This window comes from Bos javanicus, chromosome 29 (assembly GCF_032452875.1).
Source record: "Bos javanicus breed banteng chromosome 29, ARS-OSU_banteng_1.0, whole genome shotgun sequence".
Taxonomy (NCBI): Eukaryota; Metazoa; Chordata; class Mammalia; order Artiodactyla; family Bovidae; genus Bos; species Bos javanicus.
Window position 1 is genome coordinate 46,757,316 of NC_083896.1, and position 18,012 is coordinate 46,775,327.

At 53.6% G+C, this 18,012-nt stretch overlaps 1 non-coding gene across 1 annotated transcript; it reads right to left on the reverse strand.

Moving 5' to 3' along the window:
• Positions 1-8,188: 8,188 nt before the first annotated feature.
• Positions 8,189-8,261, reverse strand: TRNAG-CCC (transfer RNA glycine (anticodon CCC)). The gene has a single exon. It is a non-coding gene; the product is annotated as a tRNA-Gly (tRNA).
• Positions 8,262-18,012: the final 9,751 nt, after the last annotated feature.

An 18,012-nucleotide genomic window follows, 5' to 3' on the forward strand; every position in this document is an offset into this window, starting at 1 on the left:
CAGCGCTTGCTTGGGGCCCGAACCCAGCGGGGAAATTGGCGGGGCTGAGGTGCCTGGTGCGTGCGCCGCTCGGCGGGAGGATGAGTCAGCCTCCCCCGACCTGGGCGAGCCCCTCGCGGGGTCCTGGGGCACTGAGCCAAAGCCTGGGGGTGGGGGGCGGCGGCGCAGGGGCCAGAGGGGGGTGGCCTTGAGGAGCGGGAGGGTGAGGAGCGGCTTTCCCAGGCAGCCACCAGGGAAGGCTCCGCTGCCCTGGACCGACTTTCTCATGGCCCCGGGGAGCCCGGGGGAATTCTGAGCACAGCCTCTGCTGAACACACGGTGCCCAGGCTGGGGGCTGCCTCGGCGGGCCTCGGAAAGAGAACCCAGACACGAAGCTCGCCTGCACCTGGCCTGGGCCTGCAGCACCCCGGCGCCCAGAGGAGCACGATGTCCCTACCCCGTGTGAACTTCCGAGGGGGCACGGATTGTTCCCTACTGGGCCCGGCTGGCCTCCCGGGGGCGGGGGCGGGGGGGTTCTGCTTTTAGGGAGGGGTTGGGGGGGAGGAGTCGAGGAAGCTGCAGTTCACGGCCACGCCCGAGGAGGAGTGGGAGGAGAGGATGGGGACCCTCCCCTCCTCTCCCAGGCTGGCCAGCTGGGGCCCAGCTGGGCCGCTTGTTTACACGCGGAGGCCAGGGGGTGGGGTGGGGGGCCAACCCGGGCAAGTTCCAAGTGTAATTGAGTTTGGACTCTTAAAAGGAATTGTGTGAAGTGGGCAGCAGCTCTGAAGTCCACCACCTTATTTGGTATGGAAATCTGTTTCTCTCAAAAGTAAGCAGAGGCGCTTGTAAATGGGAAAGCCACCCTTTGCCTGGGTGTGCTGCGTCCCACTGCCCCCCACCGTCCTCCGGCCTGGAGGCTGGGCTCCCCAGGGGCCTGGAGGGAACCCCGGCCACATGTGGGGCTCCCCAGGCTGCCTCCAGTCTTGGGTGACCCTGGGCCTCCTGGGAAAAATAATGACTCCTGGAGTTGCAATGAGGAGGGAATCAGGGTGCCCGTGACCCCAGAAACATGTGTCATTCATCCCCCTCCCCCTTCAGCGAGGCTTAGGGCGACTTGGAGATGACTGGCCCAGTGCTGGGCACGTGGGGACTGAGACACGGTCCCGACGCCTCCAACCCTCCTCTTCTGTCCTCACACTCCCAACAAGCCACCACCCTGCCATCCAGTGTTCTCCGCCCCTCCCAGGAGAACAGGACTTCATTTTAGTGGTCCTGTGCCGTGGGCCTCAGGTTTAACGCCTGCCCTAGCCCCTACAAGGGTGCAGGCAGACCTCCTCTGCTGGGCCCTTCTGTGGTCCCTCACTGACAGGTGCTCCCTGGATGAGGGGGTCAGCCCCTCTGGGCCCACCGGGAAGGTGCAGAGACCCCAGGCAGGCCCGCACACCCATCAGCGCGCTGGCCGGGCACCAGGCACTGCTGTGAGCTGATGAGCTGGAGGGAGCTTCCGTCAAGCTGGGAGGCAGACCAGAGTCAGAGGACCCAGGCCCGTGTAAAACCACAACCAGACAGAAGGCACTGGGGCTGGGCACGCCAGCGAAATCAGGATGGCTTCTCGGAGGTGGTGACGATGGAGCCCACGGGGAAAGTTGGGAAGGAGTGACTCAGGTGAGAAGGGGAGGAAGGCGTCTCCGGCAGAGGAAACTGCAAGAGCAAAGGCCCTGGAGCAGGATGCGAGCTGCCCGAGTAAACAGGGGCTGGTGAGGACAGGGGGACGAAGGGAGGGCAGAGGCATGGATGAGGCCCCCAGGCCAGGCAGCTCTGAATGGCCCTTCCTGGCCCAGGATCTTGCCCTCCATGTCCTGTTCTCACCTTTCTGCTGCCCTTTGTCCCATCTACTCAGGGGACAAAGGCAGTGATGCTGATGACAGTTACAGCCGGCCCTCGGAGCCAGGTGGAATGACTTCATCCTCGCAGCACCGCCCTTTCGACGTGCTCGGGCAACACACATTCACTGAGCAGCTACTATGTGCCTGGACTGTTCTAAAGCCTGGGAATCCACCGAGGAAGGAACAGATAAAGACCCCTGTGTGCAAGGTGCCCAGATTCCGGAACTGAGGAAACGCAGACCCAGGGAGCATCTTTGTGTAGCTCCTGGACCCCTCCCTCATCCAGTGGCAGGGCCTGAGCTAGGACCCTGGGAGCTCTCTGTATTTACAACTCCAGCACTGGGCACGGAGGTGTCCAGATGGGAGGGGAGCTCCAGAGGCCCACGTTCTGGTCCTGCCCTGCCTCTGATGAACCAAGAGAAACTGAGCCTCTTTCCCAGTTGTACCGTGGAGGAAGGCGGTAGGACTTGAGACGCCCTGTCCCCACCTTCCACTCCAGCTTTGATAGGCTGGTGCTTCTCTTTTCTCAACAGGTCTTTTCAGATACACTTCACACACCAGTGTTGCTGTTCAGTCGCTCAGTCGTGTCTGACTCTTTGTGACCCATGGACTGCAGCACGCCAGCCTCCTCTGTCCTCCACTGTCTCCCAGGGTTTGCTCAAATTCATGTTCATTGAGTCGGTGAGGCCATCTAACCATCTCATCCTCTGCTGCCCTCTTCTCCTTTTGCCTTCAGTCTTTCCCAGCATCAGGGTCTTTTGCAATGAATCAGCTCTCGGCATCAGGTGGCCCAAGTATTGGAGCTTCAGCTTCAGCATCAGTCCTTCCAATGAATGTTCAGGGCTGATCTCCTTTAGGATGGACTGGTTTGATCTCCTTGCAGGCCAAGGGACTCTCAAGAGTCTTCTCCACACCACAGTTTGAAAGCATCATTCTTCGTCAGTTGGTCTTCTCTATGGTCCACCTCTTACATCCATACATGGCTACTGGAAAAACCAAAGCTTTGACCGTATGGACCTGTGTTGACCAAGTGATGTCGGTGCTTTTTAATATGCTGTCTAGATTTGTCATAACTTTCTGTCCAAGGAGCAAGCGTCTTTTACTTTATGGCTGCAGTCACCGGACAGTTCACCTCTTTAGAGTCTATGATTCAGTGGTTTCACAGTCGTGAACCATGACCACAGTCTAATTACAGAAGGTTGTTGTCAATGTTCAGAAGAACAGAAGAACCTCATACTCGTTAGTGGTCTCCGCAGCCACCCACACCCCAGGCCCTGGTCGCACTCATCTAATCTCTGTAAATTTACCCATTCTGGACATTTTGTAGAAGTAGAAGCACACAGGTCTTTTGTGTCTTGATTCTTTCATGAGGGATAAAGTTCTCAAGGGTTTTACATGTTGTGGACCCACATATCAGTGCTCCTCCCTCTTGGTGGTGACAGGCTGGCTCTTTAGGGTCCAGCCCCCCCACCCTTCTCTTGGCTAAGCTCCTCTAGGAGATGAGGCAAATGTGTGCATGAGCTGGGTCTCCCAGGTTAGTTCCTGAGGCCCTTTGGTTTCAACCCTCGAGATTGAAAAAGTCTCTCCAAGATCTAGCTGGTTTTCCTGATGGGCAAGAGAGAGGAGGACACTTCCTCCCGCCTCTCTCCCCTTCTCCAGCTGGAGCATCTGTGATGGAATGTGCATGTGGGGAATCTCTGTAGAAACCTGCATTCTCCTGTGTCCTACATGTGGAAGACTAATCATTTGTTCACTCATGCATTCACCATCCTACCTGTTCATCCATCCATCACCCATCAGCCACCCACCCATCGTCCATCTGACACCCATCCATCACTCATTCATCCATCACCCATCCATCCACCCATCATCCATCTGACACCCATCCATCACTCATTCATCCATCAGCCATCCATCCATCCATCATCCATCTGACATCCATCCATCACTCATTCATCCATCACCCATCCACCCACCCATCATCCATCTGACACCCATCCATCACTCATTCATCCCTCAGCCATCCATCCATCCATCATCCATCTGACATCCACCCATCACTCATTCATCCATCAGCCATCCATCCATCATCCATCTGACATTCATCCATCATTTATCCATACATGCATCCACCATCCATCCATCATGTATCCATCCATCCTCCATCCATCCATTCTTACCTTCATTCAACACATATTTACTGAACACCAACAATGTTGGTGTTGGGGAAACAACTGTGGAGAAATCAGTCATGAAGGGAGAGAAGAACAGGTGATAAACAGAAACACGTGAGCCCAGGAATTCCGACCGGAGCCAGTGCAGGTAGGATAATGACCAGGTGTGGTGATAGAAAATGATGTGGGAGGAGAAGACAAGGTGTGATGTAGTCTGGATAATGCCCCCCTAAAGATGCTGACATGTGTCCTAATCCCCAGATCCTGAGACTAGAGGAACTTATGTGGCAAAAGAGACTTTGCAGATATGATGAAGCTAAGGATACTGACATGGGGCGCTTACCCAGGGTTATCTGGGTGGGCCCTGTGTAATCTCAAGGGTCCTCATAGAAGGGAGGCAGGAGGGTCAGTGTGAGATGTCATGACAGGAGACAGGAGATCAGGCAGGAGATGTGATGAGCAAAGAATGAGGTCGGAGGGGTGTGAAAAAGTGGCCATGGGGCAAGGATGCATTATCCTCTAGATGCTCAAAGAGGCAGGGAAATGGATTGTCCCCTAGGGTCTCCAGCTCTGCCCACACTTTGATTTTAGGCTTCTGATCTCTAGAACTACGAGAGGACAAATGTGTGGAGACGTCCCTGGTGCTCCCACTGCACTGGACATGGGTTCAATCCCACAGGCCCCGTGGCAGCCAAAAAAAAAAAAGAGAGAATAAGTGTGTGTTGTCTTAAGGCACTCAGTTTGTGGTTACAGCCACCCACTGGTTACAAAGCTATAGGAAGCTAGGGCAGAATGGTAGAAAGGCCTTTTCATCAAGACCAGGCTGGAGGCTCTTTCTGCTCTAGCCAAGGCCGGAGGAGGGGAAGGAGAGGAGCTAGTTACTCACTGGAGTTCACAGGAACAGTCTGGGATCGAGAACAGCAGGTGCAAAGGCCCTGAGGCTGGAAAGAATTTGCTGTGGTGGAAGAATGGAAACGGAGGTGGGAGGGCAGGAGGGGGAGGGGTGTATGATGAGGCTGGGGAGCTGGGTGGGGCCTCCAGATCCTCGCAAGCCCAGGGCAAAACCCCCTCCTGGGACCTGAGATGGGGTGTCCCGGGAGTGGGGCCTTGGCTGTCTCCCGTCCTCCTAGTTTGAGGCTCTCCGCCCAGTTCCTCACTTTCCTGCTGCCCAGACATTTCCTACCTGTGTCCGCTTTTCTCCCTCTTCGTGGCCACTATCCTGGGGCAGGCCCGTGCTGTGTCCCACTCGTACTCCTTGCTGGTACCACAGCCTCCGCACCGTCCCACTGTGCATTCTGCTCACTCATCAGACTCCTTAATGTGGGCTAGCCTGTGGGGACCCTCAGCATCGTCACGCTTGCCTGCCTCAAACTCCTTGGCCAGTCTTGACACCAGCTCTGGTCCCCCTCTGCTCATCTATTCCCCTGCTCCCTTCCCTCCACACCTGTATCCTGGGAGCAACCCCCAGTCATCACGTCATTTGATCTGTGGCCTCAGCACAGGATTGAAAAATAAGGAAACCTTTAGAAGACCCCATTTTCATCTTAAAAGTCTACCATGATCATTTCTAAAAGTCATGAAGGTTAATTTCTTAACAAATATTCAGTGTCCGCATTTATTGATTTATTGACAGGATTGTGTGTGTGAATCAGAACCCAACTAGGTGCACGGGTTGATCTGCTTCTTTTTCCTATTTTAAGTTATAGGTTCCCTTGCTGCAACTTCCCTGTTGGTGCAGTGGTAAAGAATCCACCTGCCATGCAGGAAACGTGAGTTCGATACCTGGATTGGGAAGATCCCCCAGAGAAGGAAATAGCAACCCACGCCAGTATGCTTGCCTGGGAAATTCCATGGACCGAGGAGCCTGGCAGGCTGCAGTCCATGGGGTCACAAAGAGTCAGATATGACTGAGCGACTGAACAGCAATAGTCCCCGGCAGCATTTCTCTCTCTGTTTCTCTGTGTCCGAGTTAGATCAGGAAGCAGACATCACATCATCAGGGAAATGAGGGCTTTCATACAGGAAAGTGGGTGGGGCTGGACCATGGACACCTGGAAGGCTGGGACCACAGGATGCGAGAAGCAGTCACTACCGGTCTGGACCCTGGACACTCACCCACCGGTGTGGGTGCAGACACTGGGGAAACGCTTGGTCCAGCGTCCCCTAGGGAGGACCCAGTGGGGCGGGGCAGACAGCCCAGCACAGCCCACCCCTCCCCTTTAACTATGCTTAACTTCTTGTGGGGGGGCTGCAAGAAGTTTGTGTGAGAGGTGGTCCCAGAAAGCACTACCCAGAGATGGGGAAGTAGAACAGGAAGAAAAAGACTCTTGAGAATTCGCTTCTGCCTGGCTTTGAGCCGTCTGGTCCTCCGCTCACCAGCCCCCAGCCTCCATCTTTGGGTTACCATGACAATAGCAAGATGTTTGCAGGTGCCCCAGAGAGGGTGACTTGAGGGGGAGAGGACAGGCTGGCAGTCGGGGTCGGGGGGGTGCTGGTGTAAACCCACTCTTGACTTGGGGGGCCAGGAGGGAGGCAGGCGAGGAATGACATTGCACTAAGTACCGGGGTCACTTTCTGTGTTTCCGCTGGGCCCGCTATTGGTGCATGTGGACACCCAAGACAAAAATATGCCTTGATCCCCACATGGAATTAGTCACAGTTTCCATGGGTCTAGTGCAGAATCGGGGAGTTGTTCTCCAGTCTGAGTGCCCTGTTGTCTCCTCTTTGGGAGAGGCCATGTTTCTGAAACTTTCTGGCAGAAGTAGCTGTTTTCCAGATAACACTCAGAATTGTTTAGCTCCTCATACAGCTGTTTGATCTGGAATTTCCCCCCTGAGGCCTGAGCCAGCTGAACAGATTATGCTGATTGGTATGTGTGTATATTTCAAGTCATTAAAAATTAAAAAAAAAATAAAATTCCAGTATCTTTTTAAATAAATGATGGTAAAATGCATCTAACAGAAAACTTGACATTTTTAATTGCTTTTTAAAGTAAATTTTTAAAGCTTTGGCTGTTCTGGGTCTTTGCCGCTTTGCGTGGGCTTGCTCCAGTCGCGGTGCTCAGGCTTCTCGTTGCGGCGGCTCCTCTCGTCGCCGCCGAGCGTTAGGCGCGTGGGCTTGGCGGTTGTGGCTCGTGGAATCGTCCTGCGCCTGGGATCGAACCTGTCCATGTCCCCTGACTCAGCAGGTAGATTCTTATCTCCTGGGCCACCAGGAAGTCCCCATTTTTAAGCACACAGCTCTGTGGCCTTAAGTACATTCATGGTGCTGAGCAGCCATCTCCTCCATCATCTCCAAAACTCTTTATCTAGTAAAATTGGAACTCTGTGCCCATTAAACACGAACTCCCCGTCCCCTTCCCCAGCCCCTGGCCCCAGCATCTTATTTTGTCTCCATGAATGTGACGTCTCCAGGGACCTCACACGATTGGAGTCGTGCAGCATCTGTCCTTTCGTGACCGGCTTATTTCACTTAGCATCACATGCTTGAGGTTCATCTACATGGTAGCAAATGGCAGAACGTCTCTCCTCTTTAAGGCAGAACGACATTCCGCTGTATGGATGGACCACATTCTGTTTATCCGTTCATCTGTCCTTGGACACTTGGATTGCTTCCATATTTGGGTTGCAAATACCTGTTCGAGAGCTTGCTTTCCATTCTCTTGGGGAAATAACCAGAATCAGAATTGCTGGGTCACGTGATCTTTCTAATTTTTGGGGGGACCATTTCGCTCCCTGTTTTACATTCCCACCAACACTGCACAAAGCTTCCAATCATTCCACATCCTGACCAACACCAGTTATTTTCTATCCTTTTTTTTCATGATAGCTGTTCTAATGGGTGTGAGGGGATCCCTTAATTTAACATTTGCATACAGAAAACAATATCTTTCTACCTAACAGAACCCCATTGTCCCCTGTACAATCAAAGATACACTAATTCTCCTTCCAAAAAAGGAGATGCAAAGTTCCACTCTAGGTGGTGTTTTCCAGCTGAGCTGCAATCCCCTTTTATATCTTGTGACTTAAAATACTAGATATTGGTTGAACCAGTGTATTTTTTTTAATTAAAAAATTTATTTAATTACTCAGTTTTTCTGGGTCTTACTTGCTGTACACAGGACTTTCGGTTTTGACATATGGGATTTAGTTCCCCGACCGGGGACTGAACCTGGGCCCCCTGCATTGGGAGTGCAGCGTCTTAGCCACTGGACCACCGGGGAAGTCCCTTGAGCTGCTATTAACCCACTTTATAGTCATTGGACTATCAACTGGATCTAGGGAGAAAACACAGACAGCCTTAGTCCTGTAATTCCAACTAGGTAGATACACCTTCTTTTTCCTCTTTTCATTCTATACCCATTCCCTTTCCCCATCTGAGCTCATCCTGGTTCTTTGCCTGGTGAGGTGACCAATACTTCATTCCTGAAGGATCTATGCCCTTCATGGGTCATTTAGGTTTCCCCTGGGTTTGTACTGCAGGACATGAGAGTTTTCAGAGATGCCCCAGAGAATCTTCTGGACTCGCTCTCTGTGGCGTTCCCCCTTGGAACCAGGACCAGTCATACCTGCTGGTACAGTAACCCCCTACTTCATCTCTTCTTTAGGCACATAAATGGTATTCTGGAAACAGCAAAGCATCATCACTCAGCCAGTAAAGGGCCATCCCTTCATTCAGTGATGCTTAGGATGATGGGGAACGTGGTGAGACAGAGGAGCCAGCGGCTTAATCCTGATGATACCCTTCATTTGTGGAGAAGTGAGTTCCTTGATGAGAAGCAGTGTGTGTTGTGGGCATATAATAATGGCCAAGCAGCTTCCAGATGTCCATGGATGGAGGTTTCCTCAGGCAGGGAAGGCAAATTCCTGTTCAGATCAAGTGATTATTCCAGGAAAATCGAATCACTGCCCCTTCCATGATGGAAGTGGTCCAGTCAAATCAACCTGCCACCAGGGGGCTGGCAGTCCCCTGGGGAATGATGTCCTCCGATGGGGTAGCTGGGCCCCATAGCAATGGGGGGGTGTTGCTGGTCAGCTTCACTGCAGAGAAGCTCGGGTTGCTGGGCCCAGGCAAAGTAGGGTGGCTGGGGACACAGGCTGGCTGATGCCATCAGACAGACCATCTTGTCCCTCTGATGACAGAGAGTCTCCTCCGTGAAGGTGGCCTCTGGTCAGCACTTACACGAGATACGGACGCCTGTCTGGCTGCCTTGTGCCCACTCCGAGAGGCTCTTCCTCTGGCCTCTTCTCCTGACCTCCTGTAACCAACCGTCCAATCTTGTTCCTTCGGAGTCTCTGACCATCCATTAAGCCCTGCTGACAAGGCAGTGTGGACCCACATCTCTGACCTTCTCTCCTTACAAATAGAAGGAGCAACCAGGTGCATGTCTGACATTCTGTCGCTGCTCCCTGCAGGACCACCTCCCTGAGAGGTGTTTCAGGAGTTTCAGGGTAGACAGAGTTTCTGCTGTCTACTCTCAGGGATGCCAGCATGTCAGTCAAGCCTGAAGTCTTTCTTCCTGGTGCTCTGTTCGTTTTAATAAGGGAATTGGGGGTGATCAAAATATGATAACATCACTGTTCCATCTCCCCCAAACTGCCTTTGAGTCCACTTGAAATGGAAATGGTACTGAAGAACTGATGCTTTCAAACTGTGACGCTGGAGAAGGCTCTTGACCTTGGACAGCAAGGAGATCAAACCAGTCAAGGCTAAAGGAAATCAACCTTGAATATTCACTGTAAGGACTGACGCTGAAGCTGAAGCTCCAGTCCTTTGGCCACCTGATGCAAAGAGCCGATTCACTGGAAAAGATCCTGATGCTGGGAAAGATTGAAGGCAGAAGGAGAAGGGAGAGGCAGAGGGTGAGATGATTGGATAGCCTCACTGACTCAATGGACATGAGTTCGAGCAAACTCTGGGAGATGGGGAAGGACAGAGGATCCAGGTGTGCTGCAGTCCATGGGGTCGCAAAGAAGCGGACACGACTTAGTGAGTGAAAACCAACAGTAGCAGAAACATCTGTTCTGAAAGTCCTGATGGCATCTTGAAGTGGGCTCTTCAGTAGAAACAAGCAGTGCCACAGAGCAGAGCGTGAGACCCACAGGGGTCTGGGTCTTTCTGGGCCCCCACTGCCAGACTGCCAGGCCCAGTGGAGAGAGCTGTGGGCAGGGCCACCATCACAGCCCTCAGTGCACTCTACTGAGAAGGGCGAGCGGGGCTGGATTCAGCTCCCGCCTGAGCCCTGGGCCCCGAGCTGGTACTGCAGCCTTCCCCCTTCTGTGCCGGTGGGCTCGCTGACCACAGGGAGGGCGAGACGGCCTGTCTTGAAGGTCTCTCTCTGCGGGGGCATTTCCTACCAGGGGGTCTGCAAAGGGGCCTCTCCCTGAGATGGTTAGGGTCATCCCAGGTGAACGTTCGCCCTCCTGGCTCTGAAGTGCCCCAAACCCCTCCCAGCAGAAATTCGGGGTTCCCTCACCTCCGTGGTCACCCGTGCTCCCTGCAACCTCACGTGGGGAAGGGCCTCAGGGAGCGGAGGCAGGTGGACAAGCAGAGCCAGGAGTCAAAGGGATCTGGCCAGTTACGGACTCGCTGGCCCATCTCAGGTCAGACCAGCTGGAGGGGCCTCTTGGCAGAGAGACCCCAGGGTGATGACTCTCCAGGAGGAGTCCCCCCAACTTTCCAACCTCCGCCCCAGACAGTTGGGGCGGTTCCTAGTTGCTCAGTTCTCCAGTTGATACAGGCCTTTTCCAACCTCTGTGCTCGTGAGTTCCCCCTACTTGCTGGTCCCTGGAGGACTTCCATCATCTTCAGGGCCCCGTTCAAATGTCACCTCCTCCAGGAAGCCCTCCCCTGAAGCCCTGCCAGAGGACAGGCACACGTCCCGAAGCCGCTCAGTGCGGGATCAATGGGTCCAGTGCGGCTCCCTCAGCCAGCTCTGAAGGGCAGCGAAGTTTCCTTCCCAGCTCCGGCTGCCTGGACGTTGCCAGCTCTCTGAGGAGCTCACGTGTTCCTGAGTCGTGTGGGGACTTCCCCTCCACCCACAGAACAGACCTTGGCCATGACCTGTCAGGTCCACTGGCCTGGCTAGATCCCTGGCAGGACCCGCCCTCCTCAGCCTGGATGCTTCCCGGTCCCTCCCCGTCTGGGGGCCGTTTCCCTGGTCCTGGTGGCCTCTGTCCCTTGGGCCCATGCCCCAAGAGGAGCCTGGGCAGCTGGCCTGGCAGCAAGTTCAAAGTCCGGGCCACTTCCAGGAGTCTGCAGTGTCTGCTCCGTCCCTGCCCTGCAGTCTCCTGCTCACCTTACCTTTTAAGACATGGGGTTGAGACATATTTGTACTGGGTCACCTCCAGTCCCAAGGGATTCCTATGGGCCATGTGGTCTCCTGTCGGGGGGAGGTGTCTGCCCCCTCCCCCTCTAACCCACCCCCTCCAACCACCACATTTGCAAACAATAAATCTCATCATGTTTGTCTCCTGAGCTTCAGACCCTCCAGATGCACTCTGTTGCTCTCAGAAGCAGCTACCCCTTAGCTGGGATGCCGGACCCTGTGGGGTCTGCTGCTGCCCCCTCGCTCTACCTCGGCCCCTCCCCTCCAGCATACTGTCCTCAGCCCGCTGTCGCTCCCCTTAAATGCCATGCCCTCTCCTGCCCTGACCCGTGGGCAACTCCTCCTCATCCTTCAGACCCCAGCTAAAATGTCACCTCCTCCCAGAGGCCCTCCCAGACTGTCTCACGTAAAGATGGCCTCTCTGTGTAGGTTTTTCAGAATTGAGATTTTTGTTTGTTTGTTTTGCTTTATTATGTTTTAATTAATTGATTTATTGAGTTGAGCCGGGCCTTAGTGTAGGTATGTGGGATCTTCAGTCTTCGTGGTGGCAGGCAGGATCTTTTAGCTGTGACATGCAAACTCAGTTGCGGCCTGTGGGATCTAGTTCCCTGACCAGGCATCGAATCCCTAAGACCATAAAGTCTTAGTCACTGGACCACCATGGAAGTCCCTAGAATTCAGATTCAATGAATTTTCTTACCATAAAAATCCCATATACAGAAGAGCCTGGCAGACTACAGTTTATGGGGTTGAAAAGAGTCAGACACGACTGACCCCCAGCCGACACACACACCATAAAACTCACCTCTTTAAAGTATACAATTCAGTGGTTTTTAGTATGTTCACAAGGTTGTGCAACCACCATCGCCCTCTAATTTCAGAACACTCTCATCACCCACAAAAGAAACCTCCTGTCCATCAGCAGTCACTCCCTACTCTCCCTTGCCCCAGGCCCGGCAATCACCAACTTGCCTGTCTCATCTCCGTGGGTTTACCTCTCTTGGACATCTCATATGAATGGAATCCTACAATCCAAGGTCTTATGCATCTGATTCTTCCCCTTAGCGTAATTATTGTCAGGAGTCAGCACCTCGTTCTTTTTTATGGCTAAATAATATGCCCTTGTGGGGGCTTCCGAGGTGGGGCAGTGGTAAAGAACCTACTTGCCAATGCAGGAGACGAAGGAGACCTGGGTTTGATCCCTGGGTCAGGAAGATCCAGTGGAGGAAGAAATGGCAACCCACTCCAGTACTCCTGCCTGGAAAATCCCCGTGGACAGAGAAGCCTGGTGGGCTACAGTCCGTGTGGCCCAAGAGTCAGACGCAACTGAGCGACTAAGAACATAACACGCTCACCAACTCCCAGAGCCTACTCAAACTCATGTCCATCAAGTTGGTGATGCCATCCAAGCATCTCATCCTCTGTTGCCCCCTTTTCCTTCCACCTTCAATCTTTCCCAGCATCAGGGTCTTTTCCAATGAGTCAGTTCTTCCCATCAGGTGGCCAAAGTATTGGAGTTTCAGCTTCGGCATCAGTCCTTCCAGTGAATATTCAGGACTGATTTCCTTCAGGATGGACTGGTTGGATCTCCTTGCAGTCCAAGGGACTCTCAAGAGTCTTCTCCAACACCACAGTTCAAAAGCATCATCGTCCCAACCCACCGCCCAAACCCTGTCTTGGGCTCCCAGCCGAGGGGAACTTGGGTATGTTAGCATGCCCTGGAAAGGCCTAGGATTCCTCCCAGCCTGATATGGCCCCCTGTCTCCCAGGCTCTCATTCGGGCTCCCCACGGGCCTTCTCTCCAGCAGGCACCCCAACCGCGAAGGCTTCTGGGCTCTGCCCTCCTGCCCCTGCCTTGCTGACCCTCATCACCCACAACTCTTCCCTTGGCCTCTCGGTTCCCATCGCGACCAACGACCCGGGTCTCCCCAGATTCCTGCTGTTTGTGTCATGTGTGGGAGAACTCAAAATAGCCCGTGCAGTCTATGCCCAGCCTGGGAAGCAGATGGTTTTCCCAGGGGCTGGTCCCCAGGGCACACGTGATGTCTTTCTCACCAATGCCCCAGATTTTGGCCCCATGCTCAGCTGACATACTCTCTTCCCAGGCTCCGGAAAGCTTGATGTCCACTGAGTCCCTCACTCACTGTGTGGCTGTAGACAAAGCACGTGACCTCTCTGAGCCTCAGTTTCCCCAAGTGCAAAGGTAGGATCGTTGCTTTGCTAATCTTGGTGGTCATTTCAGGAATGAAGTATGACAAGGGCCTTGAGAATTCTTTGTGATCTTAAAACACTGAGTTACGTTTCTCCCAGAGATGGTGGAGGAGGGAGGCAGGGGAGGAGCAGGAACGGGGTCTGAGGCCCCGTCATATGTCCTTAGTCTCTGCAAATGGGAGTGGCCGCTCTCATTGTCTCCATTTTATGGAAATAGAAACTGAGGCTTGGCAAGGGTGTGGGGCTACTTGAGCTCAGGACGGCGGTTGTGGACAAGGATGTGAATTCAGAGCTGAAAGATTTTCCCTTTGAGGACGGGTGATTTAAATGTTTTTCTACTTGCTTTTTTGTTTTGGTGTTGCCTTACTTGCATATGGGATCTTAGTTTCCTGAACTGGGATTGAACCCGTGTCCCTTGCTTTGGAAGTGCTGAGTCTTAACCACTGAACCACCAGGGAAGCCCTTTCTGTGTGCTTTTAGAAATCATTTGAAACTGTTCTGAAGAGCAGTTTTTGTCTTATTCAATCAACAGGAATGATTCCTAGCATGCAGAAGGTACTCAATAGATGCATGGATGAATGAGTGACTGAATGAGTTAAACCATGAAGCTACAGTGGCTTTATGGGCACATAAACCATGGCCAGAGGAGCCTGGTGGGCTGTAGTCCATGGCGTCATAGAGTGGGACACGATCGAGTGGCTGAGCACACACACACACAAGCATGCACAAACCACGGGTGTCTGCTTGCCGCTCCTGCAGTTGACAGGGGAGACCCAGCCCCATGGTGAGCATTGGCCTGGTACATCCAGGAAGGAAGTGGATGTGGCCGAGCAGTGTCAGGAGCAGGCCCAGGGCGCTGGTCACAGCCCCAGGCTGGGAGGGTGTCCGGGCCCCTCTCGGGTCTCCTCCACGTCCTGGCGGCCTCCCCAGGGCAGCTCCATTTGTCATTGTTGTTCAGTCTCTGAGTCGTGTCCGACTTTTTGTGACCCCAGGGACTGCAGCACGCCAGGCTTCCCTGTCCTTCACTATCTCCCCAAGTTTGCTCAAACTCATGTCCGTTGAGTCAGTGATGCCATCCAACCATCTCATCCTCTGTCGTCCCCTTCTCCTCCTGCCCCCAATCCCTCCCAGCATCAGAGTCTTTTCTAATGAGTCAGCTCTTCGCATCAGGCTGCCAAAGTATTGGAGCTTCAGCTTCATTAGGGCAGAGGTTCCATTATTTCTCTGTAAAACAATGTGGGAATGAGACATGGAACTTGTTGTCCAAACTAACATGGCTGCAAGCATGCATACAGAAGCCGAGGGGGCATTTCTGTCATTCAAACCAAGTTTGGTGTGACCTGTGGGAGAGAAAGTTCTCTGTTGACAGTGTGAGCCTCTAACTCACACTGTCATGCTGTATCAGTGGCCCTGATACGGCATGAGGGATGCCCGGGCTGACCCAAAGTCGCTGTCCCCACCAAGAGGATGCCTTTTTCACTTCAGGTTCCAAGGGACACAGACGACAAGAGCCACACTGGAAAGGCAGCTTTGCATGGTGGGTGGATTCCTCATTCATTTATAGCATGTGTGGGGAGGGGGTGGCTGGAGACAGGACACTGGCCCCTGTTGACTCTCACGTCTGTTTTCTTGCCTGGGGCAGGGCAGGAAATGGAGTTTATGACAAGGATGCGCTTTCTCGTCTGCTTTGCAAACCAGGGATTCTGTGACTGCCTGTGGCTTCCTCTGGGTTGGCCGTGTTTGCAGGGGAGAAGCTGCTGCTCTGTGGCTTTGGAGGGTCACCTGGGCCCATGCCAAGGCCCCCTTGGCCCTGCCCCAGGCCTGGTCTGATGTGGTCTGTCCTCTTGGGCAGCCTGACTCTCCGGTCTGCATTCCATCCTGAGTGGGTCCTGCACTCCTGGACTCAGGTGGGCTGGATCTGGTGACTTGTTCTAACCAACAGAGCACAGTAGGAGTGATGGGTGTTTCTTCTGAGATTAGGTTCTAGAAGATGGTGATTTCCATCTTGTGAGTCCTCTCTGACTTTTCTCACTTTCTTGTCCTGATGAAGCCGGTTGCCCTGTCATTGGCAGCCCTATGGAGAGGCCATCAGCCAGGGAACTGAGACCCTGGTCCATCAGCCCGTGAGGAACTGAACTCAGCCTATAGCCACTGAGTGAGCCAGGCCCCTGCAGATGTCTGCAGCCTCTGCTTCACCTTGATCACATCCTGCAAGAGACGCAGGGAGGCGTCCAGGTAAGCTGCCTTCAGATTCCAGTCTTGGAAAACCTGGGAGACAAGAGACGTGGCTTTAAAATGTGACATTTCGGGGTTATTTGTTACGCAGCTGTAGATAGTCATTATACATATTTTCATTGAATGTGTCTTAGGAAACACATAAGCAGCATGTGAAATTGGGACATTTATTGCTTGTCATTGTTTAGTTGTTGTTTAGTCACTAAATTGTGCCTGACTCTTTGTGACCCCATGGACTGAGGAGCCTTTTGGGATTTCCCAGGCAAGAATACTGGAGTGGGTTGCCATTTCCTTCTCCAGGGGAATCTTCTTGACCAGGGATCAAACCTGTGTCTTCTGCATTGCAGGCAGATTCTTTACCTCTGAGCCACCAGGAAAGGCCATAAGCAGCACATGAAATCGGGATATTTGTGCACAGGAGACCCAAGGGGCCCTGCTCAGCATCAGGCTGTGGATGAGGGCCAGCAGGCCCATGGCAGGAAGAGGAAGGAGAGAGGAAAATGGGGATGGGGTGTCAGCTGACACCCCAGGTCTCCTGTAGGCTTGCTTCCCAGTCTGGGGCACCAGAAGGACCCACGGACAGAGCTGGTAAGAAGCCTGGTGACCTCCTACAACCTCACCCACAGACAGCAGGAGATCCTGGCGAGCTCTGTCACCTCTGGCCTCAGTTTCCCCATCCCATGGCCTTTTGCGGGGCGTGTGGAAAGAGCCCGCTGAGTCTGCCTCCCTCCCTGCAAGCTTGGGGAATGCCATCACAGCACCCTTTTTTCCTTTTCTGTCGGCCTCCTCCACTGGACCGACAGGGAGCTCAGAGGGCCTGCCGGCCCTCGTCACTGAGCGCCCCACTTTGTCCAGCGCCTGACATGCGTCACCTTGCTTGAACCTTCTCAACAGTCACATGTGTATGATAGTCGCTCAGTCGTGTCCAACTCTTTGTGATCCCAAGGACTGTGTCCCGCCAGGCTCCTCTGTCCATGGGATTCTCCAGGCAAGAATAGCGGAGTGGGTTGCCATTTTCTTCTCCAGGGGATCTTCCCGACTCAGGGATTGAATTCCGGTCTCCTGCACTGGAGGCGAATTCTTTACCGTCTGAGCCACCAGGGAAGTCTACCAGCCACGTGAGGCTGCTGTAAGTCTCTCCCCACTTTATAGACGGGGAGCCAGGCAGAGGGGGTGTGTGGCATGCCCTCCGATAGACCAGCAGCAGAAGCAGCAGTCAGAATGTCACGTCCTAAGCGCCTGTTTTATTCACTGCTGTATCCCAGCACCCAGCCTGGTGTCTGCGGCACAGTAGGTGCTCAGTACACTTGCTGGGCACGACTGGCTGAGTGATGGCTCCTGGTCAACCTCACAGTGGCTGGACGTGGAGGAGGCAGCTCACCCAGGGGCTGGACTTCAGCCAAGGTTACGTTGCCTTTGACGGGTGGCGAGGCGGGGAGCTGTGAGTACCCAGGGACTCCTGAGGGCCAGTGCAATCCCCTTCAAGCTTCACAGCTGTCTTGGTTTTGTTTTGATCCTATTTCACAGAAGGGGAAACTGAGGCACCCAGAAGAGCCATGACTTGCCTGGAGTAGTAACATAAGACCAGGCTGGTGTCCCTCTGGTTTCACTCCCAGGCCACCACTGCTCCCTTGGCCCTGCCCCTCTTAGCTGGGGCCCCGGGTCCCAGGAGGTGCACACACGGCACTCCAGCAGCCTACCCAGAGGACCCTCCCAGGCTTTACTCCCCCACAGTCTAAGGCTGACCAACTAACTAGTAATGGACATGGCCCAGAGGCCATCTGTCTGCACCCCAGGGACAGTTTGGTTCTACCAAGGACATACACTGGCATCTCAGAAGCCTTGTTCCTGTCTTCCCTTTGGCTAGAGCTCCTCTGTTAACCCTGTGTTCAGCATCCAAACCAGCCTTGCTTGCACCACAAAGTCCACATAAATGCTTACTCAGCACTGCATTCCATTCTGGCCTCGTGAGTTTGTATAAACATCAAAGGAATTCTTTAATTGCAATAAAGATGAGTCCTTGGGGGATGGGCCATTTTTGCAAAGTGTTAGTTGCTTAGTTGTGTTCGACTCTCTGCAACTCCATGGTCTGTAGCCCACCAGACTCCTCTGTCCATGGGATTCTCCAGGCAAGAACACTGGAGTGTGTTACCATTCCCTTCTCTGGAGGATCTTCCTGACCCAGGGAACAAACCCGGGT